Below are 26,307 nucleotides of genomic sequence, written 5' to 3'. Positions count from 1 at the left end.
CAGGCAAGGTGCTCTGGTCTGACACAGAGTATACTGGGCCCTGTCTGGGGATCTAATCTTTCCAAATTTATTGCATGACTTTGAGTGTATAACTTAAATTTTCTGAGCCGTACGTGAGGTATTTGTGTGAGATGTTCCCCAAAATCTTTACGGCAGAAAGATAATGAAATTCTAAATTTAAAACTTTTCATGTGGCCATAAAAACTTTCCATGATGGCAGGCCTATAATCCCAGTGGTGCAAAAGGCTGAGGCAGGAGGATCACAAGGTGGAGGCCAACCTGAGCAACTTAGCTAGGACCTAAGCAATTTGTCTCAAAAGAAAAATAAAAAGGTCTGGGGAAGTGGCTCAATGGTAAAGTGCCTCTGGGTTCAATTCCCAGTAACAAAAAGGAAAACAAAACAAAAACTTTTCATGTGATAGAAATGCAGAATGCATTTTCAGTGGTAATGACCATAAAGCAACTTCTTTCTTTAACAACATTCACCTTAAACTCTACAACAGCACTCTCCAGTAGAACCTTAATGATGGAAACATTCAAAGTATCATCCAAAAAGGTAGCCACTAGCCACGTGTGGCTACAGAGCACTTGAAATGCAGGTAGTTAATTGAGGAACTAAATTTTTACTTTAATCTTAATTAACTTAAATAACCACATGTAGCTAACAGCTATCATATTGGCAGTAGCTTATGGTTTCAAGAACAAGGTAACAAACATTTTTGTGCTTCTGATATATTCAGTCATGTACTGTCTCACACCTTTATAGAGTGCAAAGGTGGATCTGTTTGCCTTTCCTGCTTTTGGTAAAAGGCCCCAAATAGAGTAAATATCATATGCATCTGCATTTTGTGATGGTGATTTGCAAGAAAATCCCTGAACTGCTTCTTCATACTAACAAATAAAGGTGTTATAACAGTGAAAGGAAGTTTTGTTTTGCTTTTGGTTTTGTTTGTCCTGTATTCTTTCTAGTATCCCAGTTTTCCTTCTACTTGGTGGCCTTTCCATCGCAAAGAATCGCACATATCCACAGTTTAACTACTGGAGCTAGTGTTTGGCCTTAAGTTTTAAAAAATACTGTAGATACTGAGTGCTTAGGCTAAAAATCCAGTTCTGGGTCTCTGTCCTTTCCTGATTTTCTGTCGGGTGAAAAACCCAGGATGGCTGGTGAAGGGCACAGAGGCGGCTGAATATGCCTAAGGCACTCTTGCTCTCCCAGGCTTGCAAAATGCTTGCAGCGCGTGGGGCAGCCCTTGAAGCTGGATGCGATCTCGCGCTAGCGCTTTGTGCACTGTGCGTGGGTGTGTTCATTTCTATGGGTGTGTTCATTTCTACACAGCCCCTTGGGTTTACCGAGGTCGCTAGGAGCTCATCTCCAGTTCTTTGGGATAGTCTTTTGCCAACATAGGGAAAACATTCTTATAAGATCCCAAAACCAGACCAGGAGGACAACTGCTCCAGCACTGCCACCTCCTGTTTCCAAAGCCCACCCACTGCCTTTGCTCCCTCCTCCATTCCCTAGAGCCCACCACGTGCCATCGGTACCAACAAGCCACCGGTCGCTTTTCCCCAAACCGTGACATCCCCCCTAATGCCAAGTCGGCATACCGCTTGCTGCCCCAAGCCAGGACAGCGTGGAGGTCTCCTCTGCGCGCGTCCAAGCCAAGCAGGTCTGCAGGAGGGCCAGAGCCCGCCTCCTTCTCGCCGGTGGCGCACGCACGTGGCGTACTCGCCCCCTACTAGCAGCCTAGGAACTCTAGAAACACGCCAAGGAAAGAGCCTCCGCCCTCTCAGCTCCAGCACTCGGAGGAAAGTGGGTGGGGGGGACTACAGACCTGCAGAGAAAAGAGTATACAGGTGGGCAGAGCAGCGTTGGAGGGGAGGGCCCGCAGTAATTGGGCGGCGTTGTGGCTGTTGCGCCTCTCCGGAACGCCCAGCCAGCGCCGGTTCACTTTCCACACAAATTAACCCGAGGGATTGTTGCTGCCTGCTATCAATAACTCAGTGGAGTGAGCTGCTGAAATCAGAGGCATCCCTGTCTGGGTCTTTAAGGGGCCCTGCGGACTGAATCCCAGCTCACTGCTTCCCAAACAAAGAAGTGGGTTCCAAAACGCTGGACGAGATTTTTAACCCTATACTTCCACCCCAACCCCGGTAAAGATCTTTGAAAATCAAAGGGCACAGACATAGGAAGGTATCTAGAAGAAAAGGTTAAAAAGTAATGTGTGAAAATCTAAGATTTCTGTGATATTTCAAGAATTTGCATATTTCATTGTTCAAATAAACATTTTAACAATTTTGTAGGTAAAGGTAAAGCCCCATTTAGCTATCCGTGTGGATTCCTTTGAATCAGCTACACACTCGCAAGCAAATTCATGATCAAACCTTATTTGGACAAACTGAAGGAGGAAAAGAAAGAAATGTGTCATAATTTGTAGTGGCATTTTTAAAAGCCTTAACATATCTTTCAGATATTATTTCATGAAGATTGCATTTCTGTGAGGTGGAAAAGCCTCGGGAGATGTTAGGACCCTCACTTAATAACAGACTGTAAAACCAAGCAGCTGGGAGAAAGGGAATGGCCAGGTAACTTGGTACTGACTACCAAATTAAGTTTAGACTGACTAACTGCGGGCCTGCATTTTAAGAGACAAAACTAACATAACACATAAAATAAAACTGGATAAAATTATGCAGTTCTCCTTAACTCTGAAGCAACTTTATAAAAACATGTCTCATGGATGTCAACCCAAATAAAAAGGCTTTATAATGTCTCTTCACTACCAAAAGTCTTCCTGCTAATGGATTCTGATCATCATGGTCTGATATGTCTTAAGGTTGGTTCTCTTTTTGGGACTAGTCCCAGTCTGAAGGGAAGGAAAGATTTACTTATGTACTCAAAAGTCTTGGGTAGCTAGTCTAACACAGATTAGAACACAGGAGCACTTGTGCTCAATACTGTTAAACACTGCTCGGAAGGATAAAATATTATTAGTAATAGAATTCATAAATGGTCCTGAATCCACATCATTAATCCCAAGGTATCTTAAATGGGTCTTTAGGCAATACATAAAATGAGCCTTTTAAGCAACTTAAGTTGCTTTGCAAACATTTCCCAATTTGACAAAAACAGCTTGAAAAATGACATTTGACTTTTTTCCTTGTAATTCTTAATCAGATATAAAATTAAAGATAAGAAAATAAAGATAAATTTAGAATGATTAGAGACGAGATAAAGCATATAATTAAATCTTTCTTTGAAAGAGCAAATCCTTTGTATATTGCGAATTCTCAATCACAAATAGTCCATATGCTGTATATTCTGCTTGGGCCAAAGCTGCACCTAGTGAATTTCTGAAATTTAGATATGTGACACTACCTTAATGATTATAAGTATTATCATAATTGGCCGTTTTAATTCTTCTCTATCCAATACATATTGGTTTGGTTTAAAATCAGATTACTTTAGATTTGAAGTTTTAGAAATAAATCTATTTAAATGTACTTTCATGTCAAATTTTAAAAAGAATATGTACATTTTTGTACTTTTACATTTTAAGGTGCCAAAGAAGAGCTGCAAACTGTGAAGTAACTTCTATGAAGAGATGAAGTAAAGAATGGAAGGCAAATGACCGTCACAGTAAAGAAGTGTATGTGGTGAGTGCTCACATTTCTTTTATCATGTACCACAAAGTTATCAAAGGTAAAACTCATTGACCTTAGGTATTTATAGCATAGAAATGAATAATAGTGATAAAGAGTTAGATAACCATTATATTCTTTGATGTCATAAGCAATGTCATTTTGTTTTGCTCACATCACTTTTCAGGGGCTACCTTCTAGGTATCTCTTCCAATTAGTTCATTTAATAGGAAGACATGTATATTTCTATACTGTAGCTGCAAAAAAGATTAAAATGTTTAATGCTATGGAATTTGTATCTTACTGTTTTTAGAATTTTCTGAACTTCCATGTTCAATTATGTTTGTGTTGAAAGTATTCGGGTTGAAGAACAAATACTATACAGTTGAATAATCTTGAAGGGTAGATTAATCTATAGCCTTTCTTCATCTCAGGGTGGGTTGCTGTGGCAACCGCCCCAGCTCACTTTAAAATAATTTTTTAAAGCTCACTTCAAGAGCTACACCCAGCGTGGGCCAGGCTTAAAAGCAGGCAGACCCAGTGCACAGAGCTTTAGTGGACTGCTGCTTTAATGTAGGGAAGTAGTGAAGAGAAGAGGGTGGAGTAAGACAGTGTGTAGCTGAACAGAAATTGGAATCTGAGCTTTCCCTAAAGTTAAAATTTCAAGGACCATGCTCCCTCCCTGTAACTTCTTTAACACTTTAATTAAATATATTGCTAAACATAATTCTTTTGGGGAAAAATAAGTTACTGCATATTTACATTTCAAATAAAGCGTGAAAAGTGCTGGCCTAGCATGTGTGAGGCCTTGGGTTCAATCCCCATCATAGGGAGAAAAAGAAAAAAGAAAAGAAAGCACTTAAAGATAATTATTTAATGAAAGGAATACTTTGTGATTAGGCACCCTACCATACACACACACACACACACACACACACACACACACACGTGCACGCGCACAAACACACGTGTGTGCATTTGAGCTGGTTTAATACCCTGATCCCAAACACCATGTTTTCTTAAAGGAAAGTCACCTTTTGTTTATCTGGATAGACCCTAGCTTCCAATAGGTTTCTATTTCAAGCACAGAACTGAACTCATTTAACACATAAGCAAACTGAAGCCTAGTAAGGACATATTCAACCATAAAACACAAATCTTATACTAAATGGAGAATCTAGGACTATTTAACACCTAGGACAAGCTCCTCCCTAGATGAGAAAACATTCTGATTCTAGCCAAATACCATTAGGTGGGAAGGATCAGGATGATTTTGGTAAAAAATAAATCAATAACGTCCAGAGGTATTTAAAGGATACAAAGCACATTCTGAATTAACCACTTTGTGGATTACTCATGAATAATTTTAAATCTCAGGTGATTGCCTATTGTATATTTCTAGGTAACTGCTTCTGTTCCACTTCAACTATAAAGGCTTATGGGAAGGAAACTAATGCTAATATTAACTTAGGTCACACATAATTAAGAAGTTAAAACAGCTGAGGGAAAAATCTCATACTTTAAAAGGCCAGTTGTGATACATTCCAGATCCAAATTATTTTCAAATTATCCAGTGTAGGGTTGTGCATATTTTTGAATGCTTGTACTGTCATTGATAATTATGGGTTTGTTATAATGTTTATTATTAAGTAATTCTTTAAAATGTGAAAAGGTAAAATATAAGTTTCTTCTTAGGAAAATAAATCTAAAACAGAAGTGTACTGTAGTAAACAGAAATATCCACTATCACCCATCAAAAACAACATGATTTAAATTCATGTATTGGCTATGTCTATTTGCTCATGTAAAACAGGTTGTGACAATTCATGACATTAATTTCGAGCTTTATGGCAATAAACTCTGATGGTTCTCATATGGTTTCCTTTGTCGGGACCTTTGTGAAACTTGAAAAAATAATTTCAGTTTTACCACCATATATTCAAAATGTGTGTGTGCGCCTTTAAATTTTTGAATTTTTTTTTTTACAAATTGTACCTTGAATGAAAACCTGACATATATGCTCTTTGCCACATTATTAAAATGAACTCATGGTAGTAGCAGACTCACCATATGAAAGTCACACAGGCAAGCAAAATATGTTATAGATACCAATCTGCAAGAAATAGTACTATTTCAGATGGTTTGCTTTGTGACAGTTTGCCAAGGCTTTCTTATAATAAAAGCGATGAATTCATCTTAGCAGTGCTAATAGTTACAATGGTAATGAGCCAGAAGCTTGAGATTGTTTAGATCTAGTTGTACTTGCTTGTAAAATCAGCCTTCTCCTTTCAAGTGAAGACTTGGGAGGGTGCCTAAATGTTGAGCCCACTCTGAGATAAGCTAATAACATCAAATAGCCCCACAATGGAGCATGAGGCTTTTTGAACCACATTGTCCTCATGCATTATAACAGTCATCTAGAGGCATACTGAAGAACTTAACAGGAAATGCAACTAGTCATTGGACTAAATACACAGTGCTGATAGGAATTTTTTAAAGTGAGGGAATATCTTTAATTAGTTAGATATTTCAGTATGCTACTATTATCTACTCTTGTATAGTCAATGTTTTTATTCCCCCTATGAATTTTCCCTTCTTTCACAACATTAAAAAAAATTTAATTGCTTTAAATATTTTATATAATCTGTACTTCTGCTGGCATCCAATCTTGTCTTTTCATGATTTGTATACCGGTTGATATATTTTATCTTTGGCATTCTTGGGTGTGGTGTAATTGGTTAGGGCGGAGAGACACCAAATCTCTAGTAGTTTTTCCTAAACATTGACTATTAGCCTATATTTTTGATAAAGAAAATGTTTAATATGCTTAAACCTTAACATAAATATTCTTCCTTATCAGTCTCTATTTCTGCTTCCTGCGCTGCTGAAACTCTTCAGGATAAGTGAAGTCATCAGCCATCGGCCAGGGCAGCCTAAAGCATTTGGGAAGTTGGTTTGGTTTACATGTTAATGACCTGGATAAAGTCCAGTAAGGTGTGGAAGAGGAGAGTGGGGGGAAGAAGGGGAAAATCTCCGAGGAAGCTGCCGCCTCGGTAAATATTTCCAAACCGATTAGAAAGTTCATGGCCCGCGATAAAGTCTAGATTTTATAAACTGGTAATTCTTTTATTATTTCAAGAAACCTTTCCGTTTACTTTTTAGCCCTTCAACTTCTCGGGGCCGAAAACCACGTATTCTGGTTGTGCATAAATGCACACTGGAATGGAGTGCTGCAGATTCTAGACCGTGGTTTTTACGCGTGAGTAGTTAAGAGGAGCGCACGGACCCGTGGAAGAATGAAGTGGCTAACGCGTATCTAAATGGGGGGAAAAGTCACAAGAACAACCATTAGGGTCGCGCTCCTATTGGTCAGAGGAAACATCCCGACTTTAGAAGGACTTTCATGCTGGCTGGCTCGCAGCGTCCCTGGGGAGCGAGCGCGCGGCAGCCGGAGAGTCGGTTCTCTCCGAGCGTCCTATGCAGCCGCGCGGGCAGGAAAGCAGGGAGCCGCCGCTCACCGTGTTGTCTTCATTTCGTGCAATAAAGAATTGTCATTAGGTTTGCGTATGGCATGTGCCATTACCCCACCGTAAAACTAAAATTAGCAAAATGTCAGGAATGGAAAGATTGATTCACCAAGATGCAATTATCATTTAAAAGTGCTTGATTGAGGTACTGATGTTCAGTGATTTATTCTGCATACCATATACATAATTAAAGTAGTGTAGTGGAGTAATTTATCAATCTAGTTGAGACTGGAGGGGTGAGGAGGGAGCTGCTGTATGTTTGTTTTATTAAAATGCTCCGAGGTCTAGTCCCGCCCCCCTTTTGCAAGAGTGAAACTGATGATTTCTCCAGCTCGCGAGGAGAGTCAACGGTTTGGGATTGTGGGGGAGAGAGAAACAGGAGAGGAAAAGGCAGCGCGAGGCAAAGGCAAGAACGAAATAAAATAAAGGGGGGAAAAGGAAGGAAAACGGCACTTTCAGCGGACGTGCTGCTAAGAACCCCCAGTCCTGTGTGCTCGGTTTTTCTTGCCACCCCCGCCTCCCCTCCCAGTATCCTTCCATTTCCCTCGACCCCCCCCCCCCCCGCGCCTTTTTACGCGATGTTTCAAAGGCTGTGAGCTGCTCTCCTTTTCCCATTCGTCTTCTGTCACTTCCTTCCTGGACGCAGTTTTCTGGTCGAGTCCGGTTACTTTTAATCCGACCGGCAGCGGAGAGCCACTTTCTCCTCCTCCTCCTCCTCCTTCCCTTCCTCCTCCTTCCTCCTCCCTCCTCCTCCTCCTCTTCGGAGCGGCCTCGGTGCGCGCGAATGCGCGACCCCGCGCGCGCCTCCCCCCCGACGCGCGCTCCCTTCGCGCGCGCACACACGCACACATCGTCTCCAGCTCTCTGCTCGCTCTGCTCGCAGTCACAGACACTTGAGCACACGCGTACACCCAGACATCTTCGGGCTGCTATTGGATTGACTTTGAAGGTTCTGTGTGGGTCGCCGTGACTGCATGTTTGAATCAGGTGGAGAAACACTTCAAGGCTGGACGAAGTAAAGATTATTGTTATTTTTTCTCTCTCTCTCTCTCTTAAGAAAGGAAAATATCCCAAGGACTAATCTGATCGGGTCTTCCTTCATGTAAGTACCTCTGACATTTCTTGAAAATATAGAAATAGCCTGGGTATTGTCTCTGAAACCGGCATCAATATATTCCATGGCTCTGGGTCTATCCCTGTGCCTTTTTTGAAGGCTGAAGTTGAGACTGGTTGTGTATTCTTTTCGTTAGATTCCATGATTTCCTTGTGTGCTGCTAAAAGTAACTTTTTAGATAGTCGTATCCGTTCGCCATCAGTTATTGAAATCATTCCTGACTCGTTCCTGTCACACCAATATGTTTAAAGTTTCATGAAGTTTGTTCACGTCATTAGCATGTTTGATATGGTGGAGAGTATGGAGCCTGAAGGATTTTAATATTTCACAAAATGTTCTGTGACCTTGAAGTACATGCCTTAAGATTTAGCAGTTAGTTCACTGTGGAAAGATGTTCCCATGAGTCCCCCCAAAGACTCTGATTTGCCCTAGGTTATGCTTCTGAGCCACTAATTCTTGGGATTACTTTAAGCTTCAGCATGGCTGTCTGACTGTCAGAGTCTACCTTTGTGCATCTCCTTCCTTCACTAAAGTGCTGGCTTGGTGGAGGGCTTCTTAATTGGTATGGACAAAAAGTAATACCCTGGTCAAAGTAGTCTACACATTTCACAATTTATGTTTAGATTTCAGCATCTACATTGCATTTAGATTAAATCAAATACATAGATATTTTAAAACAAACGAGGTTAAGTCACTTAAATTGCCTTCTGTCTGGACTTTGGATGAAAGTTACCAAACTCAGTGATAAAGTTGGGCACAAAGAAAGCATATAGAGACATGGCACATTACTGTATTATTACATATTATGCAAGTATTTAGATTTAGTGCTAATGTAATTTCCTACCAAGAACATGGCTATTAATTCTGAAAGGAAATTTTATATCTGAATTATTTTCTGATTATTCTAGGTCCTGTAGTTATTCTTTGTGAAAAACCTTTTTTCTTCACATTTTAGGAATGGATGTCTTTTGTATAAAATACCTTATATGTAAATGCTGAGGGTATAATAAGTAGAATTAGGCTTTCTGCCAGTTCTTTAACCAGTCCTCAGAGGAGAATTACTTTGACACAAAGTGCATTTTACTATTGTGAATATGATACTAACTCTAATAGTATCTGTCTTATGAAATGCTTACTGACTGCGTACATTTTCTAACTGCTATAGAGGAAACTCCAGTCACCACATTATGCCAATCCAAAAAAAAAAAAAAAAAAAAAAAAGTGACCAGACTCTTTCTCACTGGCACCTTGCAATGGAATTGTGGTTGCAGGGTAAAGATGTTTATGTGGAGTATAATAACTCCAATCCCTGGAGACTTGGTAGGACATGGAAATGTGACCACCTGTGAACCCCACTTAACCTTATATTGCATACCAGTTTTAGCTTTAAATAGATAACAATCTCTAATTTGAAACTAAAACATCTAATATAATTTCTAAAATAGTGTCAGTTTTGACTAGTCTTTGAAAATGTTCAGTATGTGTCAATAGGGCACAAGGGGTATTTTTATTTTTCCTAGCAATTAAAGAAAATGCAGTTATAAACCATATTATTGTTTTCCAATATATTCACAGAATTATTTAAAAGTAGTTCTAAAGCAAGTGGATTCATAATTTGATAGGTAAAATAAGATGTCCCTGCCTAACATCCTATCTCAAGAGGGAGAAAAAATCTTTTAAATCAATGAGTGTTTTTTTTTCCGTATTTGTAGGAAAATACATGTGTTAGTCTACTAACTCAATTGTAAAATTTTTCATCAAAACACATTTTAAATATAACATATGTTTAACATTTAGTTTCCCAGTCAGGTTAAAGAGACAATAGTTGGTGGTTATCTTTACTTTGAATTGTACTAAAATTTATAAAAATCTACTATTTTTATTAATTTAATTTACACGGCTTTGGAATATTTGTCATATTTTTCAGACTTCATACTAAAGAATTTTACTTCATTCATTAATTATGCTATTTACATCCTGAAAGTTGTGCATTTAGAATATATTGAAAGATAATATTAAGGTGTAACTTTTATTAAATACTAATTTTATTGATTATGGATTTAAATAACAAATGAACATATAAGTCAGTTTTCCATATTTCCTGAGTAGTCATATTTTTAGAGTGCAATCACAACATTAACTTTTCAGGATAGGAACACATTAATACTAAATAACTACATGAAACTTAAATTATAAGGACTTTTTGCACCTTGCCTCTATTTTTTGTAAACAGGTTTATTTTGTAAATTTCTGGGGTAATGATTTAGCCCAGTAGAGAAAGGGTCTCTCTAATGATTTAAGACTGAATCCTGAAAAACTATTATATTCTGTGTTCTTCAGGTATCTATTAAAATTTTTCCCTTGGCCCTCACTTTACTGAATCAATAAGTTGCATAGTACAACTCTTATCTTTCTAAGAAATTATTCATGTATTAAATTTCTTTTATAAACAAGTGCATTGAATAATTCCTTGGTTTGTGTTAACATTATCTTTTAAAACTTTGTTCTATTTATTATAGTATTTTTGTGGTTTTATTTCCCAACTCTACGAGCAGTATATTTTGAGTCTATGAAATCTCAGAAAGTGACCAAAATGGGGAAATATCCACACAGCAGTACTTGTACTACACAATAACAAAGAAATACTTATTAAACCATAGAACCATGGTTTTTCGAATGTGATTCAGATCAATGTGGAAGAATTTAATATTCAATTTGGGGTCACTATGTGGAATGCAAAGAGATTATTAATAAAGTTCTACTTGTTTTTTGAAAGTACATCTTCCAAGAAAATGCCTCCCAAACTAATATCTAAAGCTTATAAAAATGTGCATATTCATTTTACGCACATATGGTGATGGTCTGGGCACAATGAAAGGCTTTCATCACTGATGTTCAGCTGCTAAGCTCCGTGTGGAAGGACAGGTGATTATGATCCCCATCTTCAGCTCTGCACCTTAATCTCATGGGCTCATGGGCTTGTGGACTGCCCTGCACTTACTAAAGCTTGACTGTTGTACCGAGATCTGTCACCTTTAGGAAATCAAACCAGATTACAGAGGCAATTCACAAAACCAGGAGCAACAACAGAGTCTGTGCACCTTACAAAAGGTAGATTACACAGTTCACGTGTTATTTTGATAGGTCAAAGATAAAAGCTGATTGTTGAAGAATGGCAAGGTACTCCAATTTCGAATGATTGCTAGATAAGTATACTGCGACCCTGTTGCTTCATCATTATGAAGAGCCATTCAAACCGTAGAAAACTGTTTTCAGATGATAGGCTTTCAATAGTACAGTAAGATAAAACATCCTTTTTATGTATTTATTCATTGCTTAAATTTTAAGTTCCATCACTTTTTATGAACAGACTTAAGAGTATATATTGTTTATATGAAGCGCTTATTAATGCTGAAATGCATTAGACATTCTTGGAGGTGTTGAAAAAAACAGAATTTACCAATAATAAAACACACTCATGGTATTGAGAAATTGAGCAGAAAATGCATAATGGTCAATATCCATTATATTATTCTGTTACCAATATATTCATCATCAAAATGTGTAAATACTATGAATCCATGAATCTGAAATATATCTTGATAAGTGTTTATTGGTCAAGTTACACACATGTATGAATATGCATATGTATTTCATGAATGTTATATGAAGATCTTTCTTCACAACAAAATATGATGTCTTGAGGGTTTATTGTAAAAAGTAAATTTTTGGTTTACATAATAACATTTTGAAAACCCTAACTTCTCACACATCCAACTCTTCAGTAATTTTTTGCTTCTTCTAAAATTGAAGTCCTTTTTTACCCAACTGATGCCTCCTAGTGTTTCACACAATAAAACACTAATGAGTCACCCATAAATGTAAACATTGCATTTTCATTGCCTACATCTTCTGTGATACATAAAATTAATATTTATGTGTTTAATTTTCTGTGCATTATTATAACAAGATAGGAAATTTTACTGAATGAGATGTTTCATCTGTTTGGATTTGTGGCACATGCAGGTTTTCTTTGACCATAAAAATATCTTACTAAGTTTTAATAAGTTTATTGCCTTTGGTTCCAATTTATATATTCCCTGTTTATATTCACTCTTATCCTAGTGAAAACTATAGACAAAACAGCAGAGCTTCCATTTTGTAGGCCTGAAAATTACATAGCTGAGTTCATCCTGCAATGCTTGATGAACAAATTGCATAGGGTCCAACCATTTCATTTAAACACTAAACTATCATAAAAGAGATACGTATTTTGTCTACTTTGTGTAGTTAACTTGAAAATTTCTATGTTCAAATTGTAAAAGAGGGTTTAGAAAAATCAAAAAGAAAGATAAATGTATAAATTTCCACAAATATGGAGTACATCACTTTATTAGAAAATAACAAAGAAAAACTTGATGAGAGTATACAGTTCTACATAATGGGAAGAAGGCTTATTAGAACATAATTTCTCATGACTTAACCAATTGCATTGATGAGATAGGACTGAGTGGACACCAACTTTAGTGTGTGTTTTCTGCCCTTTGGATGATGAGCTTGTACCTGTGATATTCTTGCATATCTGTAATTTCAAACAGCTCTCTGATTCTACTTAAGAAGATGAGTACTTTAGTTTCTGAATATTTTTTTCCTTAACATACTTATTAAAGAGATGGGCCATTCCTCTAATGGCTCCTAAATTCAAAGGATGTACTCCAAAACTTGTAACATTCATGGACCTTTTCCTGAATTGTCATACAATACACACAAAAACATTCATGACTTTCTTCCATTAACACTTAACAAATGTTCTAAGCATCCAAGCGTAGATGCTAGACTGAACTTAGACATTGCTACTACTTATGTATGTGTCATTTAGTTATCCTGATTAAATATTCATAGCATATTAACAATATTTGAACGTCACTTAAAAATTTCTAATTTAGTCAATAATACAGTGCTATTACAATTCTTTGCTTGTTGGACACATTTCAAAGAATGTAAGGGGGTGTGTTTCTTTCGTTCAAGGAAGCAAACATGTAGAAAGGGGTGGGCCTTTCCCACAAGAGCCACATTTCTTCCCTTAGAGAGTTGAAGCAAATATGCAGTACGTAAGAGAATAGCAGCATGAGAAAGAAAATAATTTGTAATGATCTATTATAGTTAGTGAGAAAAGGAAACCGTCAATTTTTTTTTTAAAGCAGCTCTTACTGGTAACCTATCTCACATTGAACGTTGAGAAATATTTATGGAAGTTTTGTAATTTTAATGTTTTTTCATGTTCATGCATAAAATAACTATAAAGTGCTCTTGAATAATTTTGATTTAGTTCAAAATAAGAATTTAATAGTAACTGTCATTTTTACAGATAGTTTTGAGACATAAAAAGTAAAAAATGCTGTAAGCATCCTTTCCCAATCTCTCTCTCTTAAGATTTGTAGATAGCACACCTGCACAAGAAAAATAATTTTAAAATGTTCTATGACAAAGAATACCATTTTAAACAAAAATATTATGGAAAAGATTACTCAATGTAATATCATCTCACATTTCCTTGGTATTATTCTCACTGCAAAAAGAAAAGCATATTCCTTTTAAGTATGGAAATTGCTATACATGTTATGTAAGTCCATTGTTTAGTGTCATTTGATAATACGAGTAACATTTATTTGTCATCACTATAATGTATTTGCTGTACATTGTCATTTTCTTGCCCAAGTTAAATCTCTGTATTTATTTTTGAGACATAACCAGTGTAAACAAAGTTCAAAGTACACATGAAGAGAATCTTTTGAGTGCATTATAAAGAAAATTGGTGACATTACAAGCAATAAAGACAGTAAACCTATTACAGGCAGATTGCTGCAGGAATCATTATTCTTTAATAATGTAGACATTATAGAGACTTTATTAATTCTTAATGCTGCAAATTTGAAATGAATGGAGCAATGTTGTTCATCCTGCAAGTGGTTGCGATTCATGTAGAATGACAGTGCAAGTCTTTGAGCGATGATTTAATGAAGTACCTTAAACTTCTTTTTAGAGACTGGAGGAACTGATCTGTGAGGCAGTCCCTAGTGAGAACCTGCTTTTTCCAAGTAGCATCCTGAGCATGGTCTGGTTTTCCTCTTAAATCTTGTTGTCATAGATAAGATGCACATAAAGAATTCATATAAATTGTTCGCAGATATTATGGATGTCTAGCATTTTGGATTTTAAAAGTGGTGGATATGTCCCTTTGACAATGTGAAGTATTTTTAAAAAATAGCCCAAAACTACCCTTGTATTTTTTTCACACATCCGTGATTTTTTTCAGCTGAATTGATAACAAGAAACTGTATCACTTCCCTGAACTCTAAAGATAGGCAGCTTCGGCTTAGATATGCTTATTTGAAAAATTAGAAAATAGATTCACTAATAAAAATACATTAGAGCAGATAAGGAAACTTGCCTACTACTTAATAGAGCAAACATGATTTATTTTTTATCTTCTAATTAATTGTTGACCCTGTATAAGATGTACAACCAAGTCCTATGGAAAGCTGGTGTTATAGCTTAGTGTCACATGAGGGATTGGGATTTCTTTAAAGTAATTTTGAAGATGTGATTATTTAGCAGAAATATTCACTAGAGCATTTTATTTTTAGAAATCATGGTCACACAAGGAAGCCTTTATAGGACCGACTACCTAATTGCAGTCAAAGATCTCTTTAATGAATGAACTCACACAGAGAAGAACACGTATTTTAAGAATATAATGGCCCTATATTTAAAAAATTTTTGCCACACTTTTTATATCAGAACATAACATATGTGTCTAAGCAGATGTTTTAAGTTATATCCTTCATGTAGGTGAGTCTGTAAATGTACCATTTAACTTAAATGGCTTTGTGGGAAGGTAGTTTGAGGCGTTTAAAAAGGAAAAAAAAAAAAAAAGAAAAAAACCTCCAGTTACTATAGTTTCAACTCTTTCTTTTTTAAAAACAGTAATTATACTCAGGATAAAGAAAGAAAAATAAACTCTTTTAATTCTTTGTAACATCCACAGTTTCTGAGGGAGAACTCTTGGTGTATTTTTATTCCTGAATATGCAGGGCAGGTACTGGCAGCAGAGCTACAAAAGGAAAACTTCCTGGCTGCAGACCAGATACAGTGCACAGTGCCACATCATAAACTTCCCCTCCTCTGTCTCATAGTGATTTCAGCCCTAAGTAATGTCCTTTCTTCCCCCTGCGTAGGCTATGGAGCAGAGAGCCTTCTTTCTGGGCACTAGATTTGGGAAAGGAAAAGAGTAATGTTTCCCTTTTTTAACTTGAAAATTCTGCCTCTTAAATCACTAAGATATTAACTGCAGTATGTTTCCTTTTTAATCCCCTATAGCAATTTAGAATACAAAATACAATAGGTATGAGATAGAAAATGAGACTTCTTCCCAACCCCTGCCTCTAGAACACGGCAGTCCAATCAGATATATGTAATTTTTGGTGTTTTGCAAAAATAATAATAATAATGTTTTCTTTTCAATGAAGCCCCTGTGCATTATATTCCTTATACATTAGGTTATTTTGTGATGCAAATTAAGTTTGTGGGTTTATTTATTTATTTATTTATTTAACTTTTCTTGGGTAATAGGAATGTTCTATTACACTGTAGTGCTGCAGTAATCTTGACTGATAAACATTCACACTTTAATGACCATTAGGTAAAAATACAGAGTACAAGGAGAAAATGCGGACTTTAGTTTTCAGATATGGTCTGTGTTCTTCATTTGAAAGACGCAGTGTAAATAATACAAAAACATAATACTAGGCAAAATTAACTTCTGAATATCTGCATTAATATTTCTTGCGTTTGAAACTGTAGCCTGAAAACTTATACTTCTTGAAATACAGAGGGGAAGAAAATGTTTAAAAGTAGCTTTTAATTGCCAGTTACATTTTCAACTTTTACTAATGTGATTTTTTTTTAAAAAATAATTTCTAGCTGCCATGGTTCCTTTCCCTCAGTAGCAGAATTCTCATTTGTATGAGGTGCAGTCTCAGAGTATTGCAAGCACACCTTTTTAAAACTAACCTTTTCCTTTGGAAATGTATTAAATGGGAGCCTTCAGTAGAAAGTGTTACAACATAATAAATATTTGTTCCAATTTTATTTTTAAGCTAAATTATTGATTTAACTGTGTATGCTAGGATATAAATGTATTAATGTACTAAACTAATTATTAATTGCCTATGTAAGATTTACCAGATCAAACCAACAGTTAAGTATAATTGAATTTTATTTTTATTGAAAATAGATAAGGAGAATAATTTTAATACTGTTCACATGTAGAGCAAATATTTTTCTGTAGATGCAAATGTTTCCCAATAAAATATTAAAGTAATACAACATAGATCTTTGAAAATGTAAAAGACAGAATATAAGAAAGTAATCACAATGTCATATTCTTGCTGTAAGTGTTAGGGGCAAGTACTCACAGCTAGCACCTTCTCAAGGACCATTAACAAGTGAGAAAAAAGTGAATTTTTTGCATATATTAATATAAATAGGAAGTCAATAATTTTTGACAGTTATTTTTGAAAATTAGACATTCCATTTTAAAATTCAGATTAAACCTATTATGCTTTAATTTAGAAGATGATATTAAATTTATTTTCGTCAAATTCTTTGAAACAGTTTTAATCACCAGCCTTTGATAAACATTATCAGACCTACTATCAGGTTTCAACTGTTGAACATGTGTCCTGGATAGAAATTTTTAAATAAAAAATAAACTATTCTGATAATTATTATTAACCCATACCTGATTAAAACATGACTTTTTCAGAGGTTTGCCTAGTAGGTAATTTTTGGGTTGAGAATTTTAGAAATTTTAAACTATGTTAACAAATTACAATTTCTTTAAGGTGTTTGATTTCCATCCATATTTGGGCAGATCTGGTAAGCTATTGAGTGATTTCTAAGTAAAGGTTTATGTGGTCTAGAAAATTGTTTCTTTTACCTTTCTTTTGTAACCAGTAATATTAATATACTACAAAGGTATTAATCCAGACCTAATTCCATCTGGATTATCTTTCTTAACTAAATGAAGGTTAACAAACCTGACTGCTTAAAAACCATACATCTGTTTGTTCATTTCTATTATTTATTAAAAGCTTCCTATTTATTCATTTCTAGTATTTATTGAAAGCATCCTTAGAATTTGTATAGGTTAGAGATTAAGGAAATAATTTCTACCATGTTTTTCTCTTATTTCATGTTTGAATTTTTCTCCCCTTACATAAACCAAAAAAAAAAAAAAAAAAATTCCACAATGACATTAGTAAATTTCCAAAAGGGTACATGAGTTATGAGTTACTCAGTACCCATTGCTTGTTTCCCTGTGGCCCTTTGCTCAAAATGAATCTGCATTGTCTCTCCTGTGGACTGTTTGATCTTACTGAGTTAGAGTGAGTATTGTGATTTTTTTCCCCTTCTCTCATTTTATAGCTCAAAAAAAAAAAAAATCAAAGAATTCTTGACTTCACTTTTTTTTCAATTTTTATTGTTTTTGGATTCTCTGCTGCCTGAACGCTCTTCTCGCTTCAGAGTGCGTGCATTTGATTTTGCAAAAGCAGCTACACTTTTAACTTGTTTTGACTACACATGTGAGATCACAGAATTTTTTCAGGTGTTTGCTTATCTCCTTACTCTTGAGAGATTGATGTGGTTCATCACAGCCCAAAGCCATGCCATGAAAGAGCGCTGAGCACTGATCTTGAAAGAGCAAGGTCTATGAGATAGTGGCTTTGTAAGAACTGCCGATATCTTTAGAGTCAGTAGATGGTGTATCTTCAGCTAAATTATGGAGCATCATGAGCGCTCAGGAGGTGGCAACCAAATTGTGGCTTTCTCGATGCTCTATGAAGTATTGGGTCAGGGCTCCAAAATATGTGTGTGTGTGTGTGTGTGTGTGTGTGTGTGTGTGTACACGGCAGATAGGGTAGGTGGAAGAGAACATACACTTGGAAGACACAAAGCATCAGAAGATGAGGATGAATGCAAGAGAAAGAGAAGCATTTAAGCAAATGGTACTTGAAGACCCCATTGCCACATTTAACTTCAGTTCTTTGATTATACACATGTACTATTAGACAAATGTGCCCATGAACAATAGAGAGTAATGATTAAGAGCAGCTGCCAAAACGAGGTTCGAAAGCCAGTCTATCTAATGTTTAGTGGTTTTAGGCATGTTAGTTAGCACCAGAAAACCTCAGTTCCAGCATCTGTAAAATGGGGATAAGATAGCATGCATCCACTTAGAGATTTTTTTAAAGATAAAATACATCCAGAAGCATAATTAAGACACATAGTAAGTTTTTGGTAATTACTGAAGTATTATAATAACATACTATATTTAATTATTTTATCTTTCTGCTAATGATGATTACTTAGAAATGTTTGGTGGGATAATTATTTTGAATTTTTTCATTAATACTTTCAGACCATTAAAATTGGGTCACTTTCAGGGCAAGTATCTAATTCCGGTTCTCTGCCAGGTCAATTCTAATGATTGCTGAGTACAGTATACTTGTTTCTCCAAGAGAAAATCAAAAGCTTTCACAGATCAGATGATATTAAATATTATTTTTAGAATCAGATATAGAACAATGAAACAAAATATTTTCATCTATGAGTTTTAAGTCATTTGTTAAAAATTCCAAATTCCAGATAGGTTGTTGCTTAATAATAATAGTTTTAAGAAAAGTTCAGTTTGGAGGAAGTGTTTAACACACATAGCATCATTGTATTTGTAGAAACAGCCTCCTTAAGAATCCTCTAGGATATTTTTCTTATTAGTATTACCCACTTCTGATGAATGTTTTAGTGTGCCTTGTTTATTTTTTTTTATTGCAAACTTTTGACTGTGTATGGAGATAGAATTAGTTTAAGAATGAGTGTTATTTTACTCATCTTAATGTTCCTTCTCAAGTGCTGTTGCATTAGGTATTCTATACAATCTGTTGAATAAATGAGTTGTATTTACCCAAAAAGATAAATGCATTTTTATTTGAATAATTAAAAAATAAATAAGTGGCACTCCTATCATTTTTATTTCCAGATTTGAGGGAGTGTTCATTATCTACTTTGAGATGATGAACAAATGAGCTTATCTTAATTTGGGTATTTTCATCCATGTGAGAAGAAATGCAGAGTACAGATAATGCAGAATTTTATCTGAGGTATATAGCTTTTGATAACACGAACACATTTAGGTAAAATGTGGATGAAAATGGGAATATTTCTGTGGTCGGAAACTGTTTACCATTCTTTTGTTCAGCTTTTATATCCACTTAATTTCTCAAAAAAATCATATTTTTGATGACAGGTAATGTTGAGGAGGCCTGCCCAGTTTATACAGCCTGGGGAGTTGTGACTGCTTCAAATTGTTCTCATGCTTTTGAATAATGCCCCTCTGGTGTGCACCTTGTATTTCAGCTTTCTTTCCTAACCCTGTTTTAATGCCTGGATAAAGAGTGCTCAGCGCAAGGAATACTTGCAGAGTGGACTTCCCTGTGGTAAAACAGCATGGACAGCTCCCAACACTGCAATCAAGGATGCCTCTAAAAGCTTTAATTTAAAAATAATAATAATAATAATAAGTCCGCATGAAGATGATGGAGCCCTCTAAGGCACACGGGCTTAGAGAATTATTCCCATCTGCAACCCCCTCCCCCTACTTAGTAGCCCTTTCCAGGGTTATGATTACTGGAAAATGGCTGTTAATCACCAGAATTTTTTTTTTTGACTGCAGCTGCTTCAGTCAGACTACTAATCTATTAAACAACTTCATCTCCAGTTTAAAATTTGCATTGTATACTGTATAGAATAAATTTTCATTGTAATCAGAGCACCCAAGAGAACTTCCTGATATGATTTATAGAAAAACATTTTTTTTTTTTATGTATGGACCTCTCTACTGCTATTGAGCCAACTGTTTAAATAATACCGCGGTTGATCAGCATAAACTACCATAGCACTATTGAGTGCAAGCACCATTTACAATAGTTACATTTGCAGAATATTTGAATTGTGGCATCTTTGGTACTTGGCAATACAATACCCACATAATTCAAAAACTTAACCCAGATATTTAAAATTTGACTTGAACCTGAAAGGGTTTTAAAAGTTTAGTGTTCTTGTACCAGACTGTGGTGGAGTGGTTTGGCTTCTTTTTCTACCCTAATGCTTATTACATTTGCCATAATTTGAAGAAATAACCCAAAACCGGAGTCAATATTTAGTGCTAAAAGAGGACAAAACAGCCTTAATTTACAAAAGATCCCTTTAAAACACATTCTTATATGTAAAATTGACAGGCTACAAGAGATGGTTGGATGATGTTCATCATGTTGGAAAGAATGTTTCAATTAAAGTTGAGCACTTTCTCTTCCAGGTCTTTTTTTTCTCCATTTTTTATTTGCTGTGCCAAGGTATCCATGTGCGTTTTTCCACTGTCATCTGGCTCATTCCCAGCAGATGCACACAATCTGTTCTGCTGTCACTAACAGGGTTCGGTTTATGAAAAGAATGTGTCAGAACATGCCACTATAGTCACTTTTACAGGTTTTTTTAAAGAGTAACTGAGAATATATGCATTGCCCTAGTTTCATTGTACTCAGCCTTTAAGAGATTTCTAAGAAACTTTTATAATATTCGTAAACCAAAAGCTTTCTTCTAAAGGTTTTTGACCAAATGTTTACTTTCCATTCAAAATAAAAATTTAAAAGTCCACAAATGTTTTTAATCGTGGAACATGTTGTAGTTAAATTCAACAGTACATTCTTATAGGAATGTTTAAGAGAAATCAAAGATTTTTTAGATAAATCATCAAATTTCCAATTATGAAATTTAGCACAGAATTAACTACTGATCTTCATGCCAAAATTAAACCTACTTTATTACTTAAATCAAGGCTTTGTTTAAAACATTTATGATGGAATATTTAGGGTATGGTCATAAATATCAACTGTTTGACCTGATAGATAATATGCTTTTCCTTAAGTCTTCAATAACATTGTCAAACTAAAAGTAGCTGAACTGTCATACATTCCTATCCTCTATAAACACCTGATAAACTATACTTTCACAAAGCACTGTGACATTTTTCTTTTGTATGTGTTTACATTTTAAAAGCATAATAAGTAAATATATCTGAACCTTGTTTTTCTTCATTAAGATTTCTCTATTCCCATCAACTATTCTTCATAATAAAAATTTCAGATTTATGTTATCTTCTTCATAGACTGTAATTTTTCTGTTTTTACATGAATTTTTAAAACTTGAGTAATTTTTCTGTCTTTACATAAATTTTTAAAACTTGAGTAATGGAAGTTGCATTCATTCCCAAAGTAATGAACTTAATAAGTTAGTAGAATTTTAAGTTTGAAATACATACACAAACCACATATATATCTGCATGCATATAGTTACTGGACACATTTACATTTTATGTTCAGTTCATGGTTTTAAATCCTTATTCATTTTATTTGAAATATTTTAATGTGTATGTCTTTCATAAGTTGCTTTTGACATGTTCTTGATTATGTGAACGTGGCACATAGACTCAGGATAAGCCTTAAAAGACAATTGTGGAGGACACTTTTTCCTGCCAACATTTGATTTATTCATGTTTTTATATGTCAGATAACTTTACTTTTTAACTAACCTATAGGTACTTGAATTGCTTAGTTTTTGGTGATCCCAAATGTTTATTTTTGGCATAAAAGATCAAAAGTCACAGATAAAGATATTCAGACCAAACCCCACGGGGTGTCACAGCCTCCCTTTCCCTTAAAACTATCAGTACTGGGACTGGAGGAGAACTGAGTGTTCCAAGAGGATGGACGGATCCTTGCTGTCTCCTGCCTGTATTGAGGAAGGGATTACGTGGACAAGGAGAATTACTAGAATCTGTAGTTGTGGTACAGTTTTAATGTACATAAGATCATTTCAAGAGAAAACTCCTTGGGCAAACTTAGTTATACCTGTCCTGAATTACTAATCTTTGACGTTTATCACTCTAAGTGTAAATGCAATTTTAAATTTCATTAAGAGTGTAAAAACTTATTCCTTTTAGTGAGATTCACAGAATTTGAATATTGGCAAATATGTTTTGCCTTGTGAAATACTTACAGATACCAGGTCTTCTAAAAAGGTACATTCTTTTATTTAATAATACCTTACAAAGAAAATTCAAATTTCCCCTCTACCTTTATCTTTTAAAAAAGAATAGTTTTGAAAAATGAATTTTTTTTTTCCTTGTTTTCCGAGAGATGAACTTTGGAGCCTTTTTATCTCAAAAATACTTTTTGGGAATTTAACAAGTTGTCTCGATTTCCAATATAGGGGGGACCAGTCTTCATGGTTAGGAGGTGATGTTCCTCTTTGCTTTGCTTAGTCATGGGTCTCTTTGGAGCAAAGATAGATTCTTTCTGTGAAGCGTTCCCTGAAATATGCATTATTCATAGACTAAGAAACCCATCAAAGACTCCTCTGCATACGTAATGATAGGTTGGACTGCAGTGACCAGAAGGCTCTCCACTCCGCTTTCTTTAGAGAATTTAAAGACAGTTGTCTTCTTTTTCCATCTGCACCGACATATGTTGACCAGTTGGTTTTCAGTTCTTGCTGGCTTGGTGGTTGGAAGTAGGATTGATCTTCTATAAATATAATTGATACTTTCAACTATGACTTAGGAATTCCACTTTTACTTTTCCTCTATTGTCACTACTCCAGATATCTCCAATAATTTTGATAACTTTTATGAGACATGTAAAAAGCTTTTCTTATTCACTTGAAAGTATTATTAACTATAATTACTCTTAGGTAGTAGAGATCATGGCTAACATTTTTGAGAGTTTACTGTATACTTCACACTGTTTTAAGGGCTTGAAGCTTTAAGCGCATTTATTCATCAAAACTTTCACTTTACAGGTGAAGAAACTGAGGTAAAAATTACAAGAATAACTTGTCTAAGGTCACTCACTTAGTGGCAGCAGGAGAACCTCAACCCAGATAGTCTTCATATTCCACTCTCTTACCTACTAAGCCCAAATCTCACACACATTATCACATAAGGAATATAAGAGAAAGGAAAGAATCAACCATTGAATCTTAATTTTGCCTAGCTCTAGGAGAAAATTACTCAGTAATCCCAGAATGACATTTTAACTATGTTTGTATAAATATATTTGTATGGTTTTCAAGAGAAGCAAATTAATTCCTGGTCAATGATGTAGTTCCTTGTTATTAACTTAGAGGGGAAAAATGTATTTTAACAACTCTTTGATAGATCTTCTTTTCACAAGCAATGTCTTATCACTATTTGTGAAAATTTATTTTTCCATTTATAATATTAGCCTTAATTGAAATGCAAACATCTAGCTTTGTCAACATGGTCTAGTGACCCCCACTCAGCTTCTCATTTCTTGAGCTGTTTTCATTTTTTAACCTTAACTTGCAAGAATTGTAGTAATTTATATAGTTTTAATTTAAGAATGTGAGCTTTTTGACAGAGTCTATAAATGAATATTAAATGGATTTAAGGAGTTATTCAATTAATATAGTTAGTGCAGATGGATATTCTAGAGAATTTGAATTCAAGCACACCTTTTTAACTGTTTTTGTAGTTCCAAAAGAAAACAAACAAATCTTAAAACCAGGGGTGGACATGAAATAAATAGTGATAAGTTAGAATGTGTAGTTTTATATTTGAAAACTAGGAAATATTTTATCAAGTTTATTTACCAATTGCACACCTTGTAAGTTTTTAACTGAATATTTCTGGGTTTAGTAAAAGACCTTTTGAAAAGGGAAAAGGATCATTTTTAGAATTTTCACTATGAGGAACAATGTGAACTTTCTTTCCTCTAATAAACAGTTTTCTTGTTTTTTTTTACAGAAGTATTGCCATGCTCTTAACTAGAAGTGAGGACAGAGAGGCTGGCATAGGTCAAATGGGACTCAGATATTTCTGAATTACCAAATGTATAAGCTACGGACTTCAGAATTAATAGCTACCATATTCTTAATGTCATGGTTTCCTTGCCAAATTTCCACAGTTCATATTAGTAACTACATTTGGTTCCGCTTTGTTTCACTGTTGAAGAGAATGAAATGCTTGTTTGGATTACCATGCAAACACCAAAATAATCTATGTTCTCTGTATTTAAAAATGCTTTTATTAGAAATGTGATTTGAAGATTTGTGTATTTAATGTATTATTTTAAATTAATTGGCCACAGTGATTAATGGTCTCCATGTCACTTCATGGTACCCACTTTTAGGGAAGTTTTGGTGTGCTTTATGCAATATTAAGTGCCTCTGGTAATGCTCAGCACTCACTCTTCTCTTTCTAATGAAACCACTGAGACCAGTTATGACTACTTCCTAATGTGATTTTGACTAGAGTTGTTTGAATTCCCTTTCTTTGGAACCTTCCAAGTCTTAAGAACTAAAGCACACTCTTAAGATTCCATAAAACATTAAATTTATATTTAGTACTCATTTGAGTTCTAAATATATAGGAAATAAGTATTTACTATAAAGGCCTAGATTACCCAAAACCTAAAAAGGAAGTTATAGATGTTGGTTAATCCTATAAAAGATAATTACATAAATTTATTTATAATATTTCTGAAAGAGAATTGTGATGTGGCTACTATTGCAGTTCAAAAACCTTTTCAAAATTTTTAATCATGCAAGGACTAAAATCAACTAACATACAGAAGCCATTCAAACATTGTGAGTAGTAATTGAACTTAGGTGTATGTTAAGTAACAAGGTCATAAGTATAAAACATAGTGTTTTCTTTGCTCAGTCAGTTCAGATCCTATATTCTCAGTCCTGAATCTACAGGGAGGTTTATAAAAATACCAATGCCCAGGTCCCACCTCCAGATTCAGATTTAATTGGTCTACCATCTGGGCATTGCAGTTTCTCAAAACTGCCTGGTGCTTTTAATGTAAAGCCTGCATTGAGAACTAAGTTAAAAGGTAAATGTGAATCTTGAACTTGGGCATGCTACGCCATGCATTCTGAAAGTGATAGAAATAGCCAGGCACAGTGGTACACACCTGTAATCTTAGCTACTGAAGAGTTTGAGGCAGGAGAACCAGAAGTTTGAGACTAGCCTGGGCAATTTAGTGAGACCCTATCTCAAAATAAAATTAAAAAAGGACTGGAGATGTCACTCAGTGATAGAGTGCCCCTGGGTTCACTTCCCAGTATCACGAAAAAGAAAAGAAAGAGAAACAAACGTAACTTGAAAACTACCTTGAACTCTGCCCTTATATATATACTGCTAGTACTCAAGACTTCCCTTTAGATACAGACTGTTAACTTAACTAATTCATCAGTGTGTTCATTCAATAGGTGTTTAATATGGGGTAGGGAGGAGGTTGCTAGCATTTGGGATACAGAAGTGAAAGATGTCAACTCTGCCCTTGAGGAAATTCATCTGAAAAAGGAGATGAATATACCAGCTGCAGTCATACAGGTGATGTGATAAACATTACACTATAGGCATTTTGAAAGTGAAGTGATGTAATCATTAACTCTTTCTGAGGATGACTAGCCAGGTCAGTCTTCGGTGAAGATAGGACACCTAGGGGAATTATAAATGATTATTTTGGAACAAGGCATCAGGGGTCAAGTGCCCCTCCAAAAGCCTAATAGGCCTGCCATATTCTCAAATTTGCTTTTCCATTTGGAGAAGCAGCCTAGAACTTGCCTAGTACTTGCCTAGGACTTTAGATTTTGTTGAAATTGGGGGCAGGTAATGAAGCTGTGAAGATGATCCCCAAAATAGGACAAGCTAAACTAATCCCCTTTCCATTTTCGGGTGTGCCACCAAAACCTCGCTGTTGTGGATTGCAAGGTAGCTTGGAGAACTTGCTCCTCCTGCACGCCCCCTCATGCCCTATTTCCTAGACACAGCTGAAAGGAAGGATGGCCTTAGCCAGGTCCTCCTCTGCAGTCCAGTGT

At 35.3% G+C, this 26,307-nt stretch overlaps 1 protein-coding gene across 10 annotated transcripts in view; it reads left to right on the top strand.

Annotated features, from left to right (window-relative positions):
• The window catches only part of Mef2c (myocyte enhancer factor 2C), a 161,153-nt gene that overhangs the window by 12,703 nt on the left and 122,143 nt on the right, over positions 1-26,307 (top strand). For 8 of the 10 annotated variants that reach the window (XM_047554918.1, XM_047554919.1, XM_047554912.1 and 5 more), the window contains exon 2: positions 3,558-3,654. The gene's annotated coding sequence lies outside the window, so the exon portion shown is untranslated. Of the gene's footprint in view, positions 1-3,557; positions 3,655-7,983; positions 8,269-26,307 lie in introns of those variants that run through there. The other 2 variants (XM_047554914.1, XM_047554913.1) reach the window with 1 other exon arrangement.

This window comes from Sciurus carolinensis, chromosome 6 (assembly GCF_902686445.1).
Source record: "Sciurus carolinensis chromosome 6, mSciCar1.2, whole genome shotgun sequence".
Taxonomy (NCBI): Eukaryota; Metazoa; Chordata; class Mammalia; order Rodentia; family Sciuridae; genus Sciurus; species Sciurus carolinensis.
This window is presented reverse-complemented; position numbering and strand designations above follow the sequence as displayed.